General features: G+C 37.4%; 1 pseudogene; it reads left to right on the forward strand.

Moving 5' to 3' along the window:
* Positions 1 to 3378: 3378 nt before the first annotated feature.
* Positions 3379 to 6163, forward strand: LOC148129103 (uncharacterized; annotated as a pseudogene).
* The last annotated feature ends 224 nt before the right edge of the window (positions 6164 to 6387 follow it).

Below are 6387 nucleotides of genomic sequence, written 5' to 3' on the forward strand. Positions count from 1 at the left end.
CATCTCAATTTAAAGGTCCTCTTCCTTCAGGATTAGTTGGCTTAATTTTGCCTCATTCTTCTGCACACAAAAGGGGCTGTTTTGTTGTGCCTGGGGTAATAGATTCAGATTACACTGGTATCATTATGATTCAGATTTGGATGAATCTTCCTCAAGTTCTTCCTTGTAATTCTTCTGTTGCTCAATTGCTTCTTCTTCCACATGAAATCCCACCTCCTGGTATAGGTAATCATGTGGATGCAGGATTTGGATCAACTTCTTTATCTGTAGGCTTACTTCATCAGCTGAACTCCTCTCGTCCTTTGTTAACACTCTTCCTAAATAAACAACCATTTCAAGGGTTATTGGATACCGGAGCCGATGTTACTGTCATCTCCTCTTTACAGTGGCCAGTACAGTGGCCAAAAACGACAGTTTCTTCATTGTGGGGAATAGGAGGTTCTACAGCTGCTTGGCAGAGTGTTCAAGAAATTAATGTTACAACATCTGCTGGTAAGTCCTTTTTCCTACAACCATACATTCTAGATATTCATACTAATATTTGGGGCCGTGATATCCTTTCTCTTCTTAATGCTCATTTGATTCTTGATGATGGCTCTTCCTCTTAAATGGCTCTGTTCTACGCCAGTTTGGGTGGAACAATGGCCATTATCAAGGGAAAAACTTGCTGCTTTACAACAATTGGTTCAAGAACAATTGGCTGCTGGTCATATAGAACCTTCTACTAGTCCTTGGAATACTCCTGTTTTTGTTATAAAAAAGAAAAATGGGAAACTTCGCCTCTTGCAGGATTTAAGAGAAATTAATAAATGTATCCAACCCATGGGTCCTTTACAATGTGGTCTACCAAATCCTAACTTAATTCCTAATTTTTATAAATTATTGGTAGTTGATCTTAAAGAATGCTTTTTTACTATACCTTTGCAGCCTCAAGACAAAGAAAAATTTGCATTTACTGTCCCAGTTTTTAATAATAGCATGTCCACAAAACAATATCATTGGTGCGTGTTGCCTCAGGGAATGCTTAATTCCCCTACACTTTGTCAATATTTCGTGGATAATGCTCTTCAACCCTTTAGGAATAAATTTCCTTCCTATTTAGTCTATCATTATATGGATGATATATTGATAGCAGCCCCAGATTTTGATGAATCTAAGTTGTTAAAAGAGTTAACAGATACTGTGGCACAACAAGGACTGTATATAGCCTCAGACAAAATTCAAAAGGTAGAACCTTATACCTACTTAGGACATAGAATGTTGCATAATTGCTCCATTCCAATTCTTCCTGAATTACAAGTACAGAAATCATATACCTTAGTACAATGGCAAAAATTACTTGGCATTATTAATTGGGCACGCCCATTCTTTTACATTACAACTGGTGATATGTTGCCCTTATTTCAGTCTTTGAAGGGAGCACAATCACCAGGAGATCTAATTGTACTAACTGATCTTCAAAGAACATGCCTTCAAGAAATATTGAATAAGTTTAAGCATCGATATGTGGACAGGATAACATCCTTAACAATAGGACTTTGCTTAGCTATTCTTCCTACTGCACCCTTACCCACAGGATGTCTTTATTCTAATGCCTCACTACAGGCAGTCAACATTCATGAATGGATTAATTTGTCTGCTACTCCGCCTAGAAACATTTACCCCTATCAGACGGCATTAGAGGATTTGATTATTAAAGGTCGTAAAAGAGCCTTACATCTTACAGGACAGGATCTCATTAGTATAGCTTTCACTCGTACAAAAGTTGAACATGAGCATTTGATGATGATTTCAGAATCATATCAGATAGCCTTTTCTCAATATGTGGGAGACTTATTGTATTCTTTACCCAAGGATCCTAGAATAGTGGTTACTACTACTTTAAATCCAGCCTTTTCTTCCATTTTTGTGCGAAATCCTATTTCTAAAGCTCTTACAGTTTTTACTGATGGCTCACCTACAAGAGGTGTGGTCGTCTGGCAGATTCAACAACAATGGTATTCTAAATTTACTGCCACTCAGACTTCAGCTCAACGTGCTGAGCTGGCTGCTGTGATTTTAGCTTTACAATTGTTCAATGACCAACCTATTAACTTGATTGTTGATACTCAATATGTGTATTTAGCTATGCAATCTCTTCCCTTTTCTTATTGTGCTCTCTCTTTGGATAAGAATTTGTTATCCTTGTTTTTATCTTTAAAGAATAGTTTGGAAACTCGCTTGTATTCCTTGTATGTAGAACACATTCAGAGTCATACTCCCTTTACTAATGCCTTGACTGAAGGAAATCGGAAGGCAGATAAATCCTTAAAGGATGTTGCATCTTTGTTTGTTGACCCTGTTGATAGTCATTCTTATTTTCATCAAAATGCCAAGTTGCTTGCAAAGCAATTTAAAATTTCATTATCTCAAGCCCGGGATATTGTCCGTGCTTGTCCAGCTTGTCAGCAACTGGCAGTTCCCTTTCCAGTGGGTGTCAACCCACGAGGAATCCAAGCTAATCAAATTTGGCAAATGGATGTAACTCAATTTTCAACCTTTAAGCCATACTGTTATCTTCACACGTCTATTGACACTCATTCACATTTCCTTTGGGTTACTGTTTCAAAACATGAACGTACTTCAGATGTTATTTCTCATTGCCTATCCTCTTTTGCTGTAATGGGTCAGCCTTCTCAGTTTAAAACTGATAATGGCCCAGCTTATATTAGTAAGGAATTTCAAACCTTTTGTCAAAAATGGAATATTACTTTGGTACACGGAATTCCTTACAACTCTCAGGGTCAAGCTAAAGTTGAGCGAACTCATCGTACCTTTAAGGCATTGCTTCAAAAACAATTACAAACTGAGTCTGGCCCTTACCATCTGCGAAAGATTCAAAATCTCATTGCTGTAGCATTATATACTTGGAATTATTTAACCTTTTTAGATTCTCTTGCAGACTCACCTGTTAATTTACATTTTCGAACTACTGAATCTTTAGCAAGGCCTTTGGTAAAGTATCGCCAAGCTCCAGATCCAACCTGGAAAGGCCCTACACCGCTGATCACCTGGGGGCGCGGTTACGCTGCCGTGGAAGATCCTTCTACTAGACAAGCAGTGTGGGTTTCAGCACACTGTGTTCGTCCATATCATGGCATGGCGTCGGGGCCTTCACAACCCGATTCCGGATTTCAATCTTCATCTGAACACAGAAGTTCGGCTTCCAAGGTCGAAGCGCCCGCAACCCATCACTTGGGGCCAGGTTAAATCTACTGCATATCAAGCTCAACAACAACTGCAACAGGCCTCATTACCTCAGACTCCTGAAAATCTTGTTGCTGCTGTTTTTGCCATTATTACTGCTAATTCTGTTACAATTTTACTTTGCATTTTCTTGTTTATGGTTAATGGTGTTTCTGCTCAAAATGACACTTCTGTGGTTCATCTTAACCCTAATTTGTGGGTTCGTCATGCCCAATACATGTTTATGACCCATGGCACAAATTATACTATGAGCCCCCAATGGCATTTGGTCAAATTTCTTTTACCCCTAACTTGATCATGTCTTCTACATTTATTGTCTCACAACTACAATCTATTTCACACTCCTGGCTATTTTCTAAACCCCCAATGCAATTGAATTCTGTCCGTTTGCATTACTTGAAAGTTAGTCAATTTACAAGGGGTCTGTGTTTCTGTTGTCACATTAAACACACTTGGCTTCATAATTGGTCTGATTATGATGCTGCCCAGCACATATTTAAAAAGCTGGGGAATTATAGTTATTGTTCTAACTACTATTGGTTGTCAGGTACCTTTAATTCTTCTTTGTATGGACTTAATATAGCTCCTGATATGTATCCTAACAATTTTCCTATTTTTAATGCCTCTGATCACTCTAATACAGGATCGATATGCACTGGATGGCAGCTTAAAGATTCTAATATGTGGTTCTTTTTTGATAAATATGCCACCAATGTGCATCCTCAGAATTATCAATGTGCAGCTATAGGTTATTTTACTCTACCTGTTCAAATAGGTACACTCCCATCAACTCGACAGCGGTGTTCCTCTCTGGGGCCTACATGTAATGATGAAGTTATTATTGACACACAATTGTCTTCTGGTTCTACATTTGGCCGTGCATTGGCAGGGGCAGTTACAGAAGTAATTACTCTAGGCTCTTATCCTGGCATAATTGCTCAAGAAAACAGATGATCTATTCTTGGTATCACCTGCAGACTTGAAAAATCCATCAATGCTACTGCTGCTATTATTCATGATTTGCAGCATGAAATAGAAGACTTAAATCAAGATGTCTTACAGCAGCGTTTTGCCATAGACTATCTTTTAGCCCGTCAAGGCAGGTTCTGTAAGTTAGTTGGACACCGTGGATGTGCTGTACATTTTCATTCATTGAATAAAACTATTGAGGATGAGCTTTACAATTTACAATCTTACATTCAAAGTAATATCCATGCTCAGTACTCACCTTTTGAGTGGCTAACCAATTGGCTCCCTGAGTGGTCTTGGCTCAGACAGTTTTTCTTTTATGTTATAATTATTATTATTGTACTAATTGTAACCTGTTGTTTTATTCAATGTATTCCAAATTTGTTTGCATTGTTTCATTCTACTTCCTCTTCTTTAACTCCTTTACAGTTGCGATACATTCATAAATCTTTGAATCCTCCATTTAAAATAAAAAATGAGGATATGTAGAGTTGTAATTGCAGGAAGATCATTATCTTGATGGCAAACCTCAGATAAGGACAAAAGCAAATACAACTCAGACAAACAAAATCACTAATGCAAAGAAGGATTAGAGAGAGGAAGTAAACGTGTTAGACTTTAACTAGAAATAATTAATTGTGTTAATTACTATGCTAGACAATAACAAAGGTTGAGCAACAACCAAAGTTAACCAATGTTAGAGGATTACTAGAAATGTGTATAAATACAAGACTAGACTCCAATAAAGTCATCATGATTCATTTGATCATGGTCCAACACCTTGACTGCCTCATCATTGCAACAAGAGATAGAAAAATGGTTATAGTAAAGAACTGCGGAAAGAAAAGAGAGAAGGGGAAAAAAGCATCTTGAGCCTGTGTCAAATACCCACCATGACCATTCCCACCTGGCCATGCCCACTCCCAGGTTCACATCCTCACACCATCCCATTAATTACACTTTAACTAAACTAAAAGTAAATGAAATACAACTTCAATTGTGTTCCTGGTTTCATCAATCTTTCTAAGGTTAACTTGTCTGTTTTATGGCAGGACTGACTATTAACACTCTAGTTCTTATTCATTGGCTGTAAAACAGAATAAAAACAAAAAATAATGACCTCTTTTTGTTTATTTGGGGATAGGTACCACCTCTCTCATTATGTAATGAGCCATGTTCTCTTGGAAAAAGAAAGAACAAGATCGAAGGGGGAAAATTTTGCTGCTATGCTTGTGCTCAGTGTCCAGAAAAAATGATATCCAGACAAATAGGTAAGATTTATAGCAGCCCAATGGACCTATGCCTGAAAGTTCATTTCTGTAGCCTGTATCCCAGTTAAGGTTAAGTTAAGGTTAAAGAATCAGAAAGAATATAGTGAACTGTGTTGATATAAATGATGATGGCTTGTAAAGATTAATAAATGCAAACAGAAATATACATTACTTCCCACAGCATTGAAAAAAGTGGAGATGGGTAAATCCAATGATTTATTTAAAGAAAAGAACATATTTCATTTTGTTTCTGGTTGGAGAATGCTTATCCCTGTGATGGAAAAAACTTTGAAACTTTGATTTTGGTTTTGCTGATTAAATAACTTTAATGTTATAGAAATGGCTAGCGTATACTACTAGAAGAGCAAAAAGCTGAGGCAATAATTTTATTGTCTTCTGCTATGCTAAAAAGAGACAGAAGTCTACTCTTTTTTATCCTTTTCTTCCTCTACCCAAAATTATCTTTTTTCCTTTTTTTCTCTCCTAGTATCTCCTTGTTGTTATTTTCCTTTGCCTTTTATATTCCAATCAACTAATAAAACATTTGAAACCCCAAGAGTTACATTTTTTTTAGAAAATACATTGGAAGGAAATACAGCAAAGCAATTCTGAAACCTGGGAAAAATTAGGTTCTGTTCAGAAATTCTTTTCCTTTTTACAGACACCGAGAATTGTGAGAGTTGTCCAGAGGATCAGTTCCAAACCAAGCTCACAATGAGTGCATTCCAAAGACCCTGAATGTCCTCTCCTTTGAAGAGCCACTGGGCATTACTCTGGTGGCTCTGGCTCTTTTCCTTCTCCACAGTTCTTGTGCTTGGAATTTTCATTAAGCAACAGGATACTCCCATTGTCAAAGCCAACAATCGCAACCTCACCTACCTTCTACATGTCTCCCTCTTCC

This window comes from Notechis scutatus, chromosome Z (assembly GCF_049901735.1).
Source record: "Notechis scutatus isolate UNSWTSFEM ecotype Mainland chromosome Z, rNotScu1.2, whole genome shotgun sequence".
NCBI lineage: Eukaryota > Metazoa > Chordata > Lepidosauria > Squamata > Elapidae > Notechis > Notechis scutatus.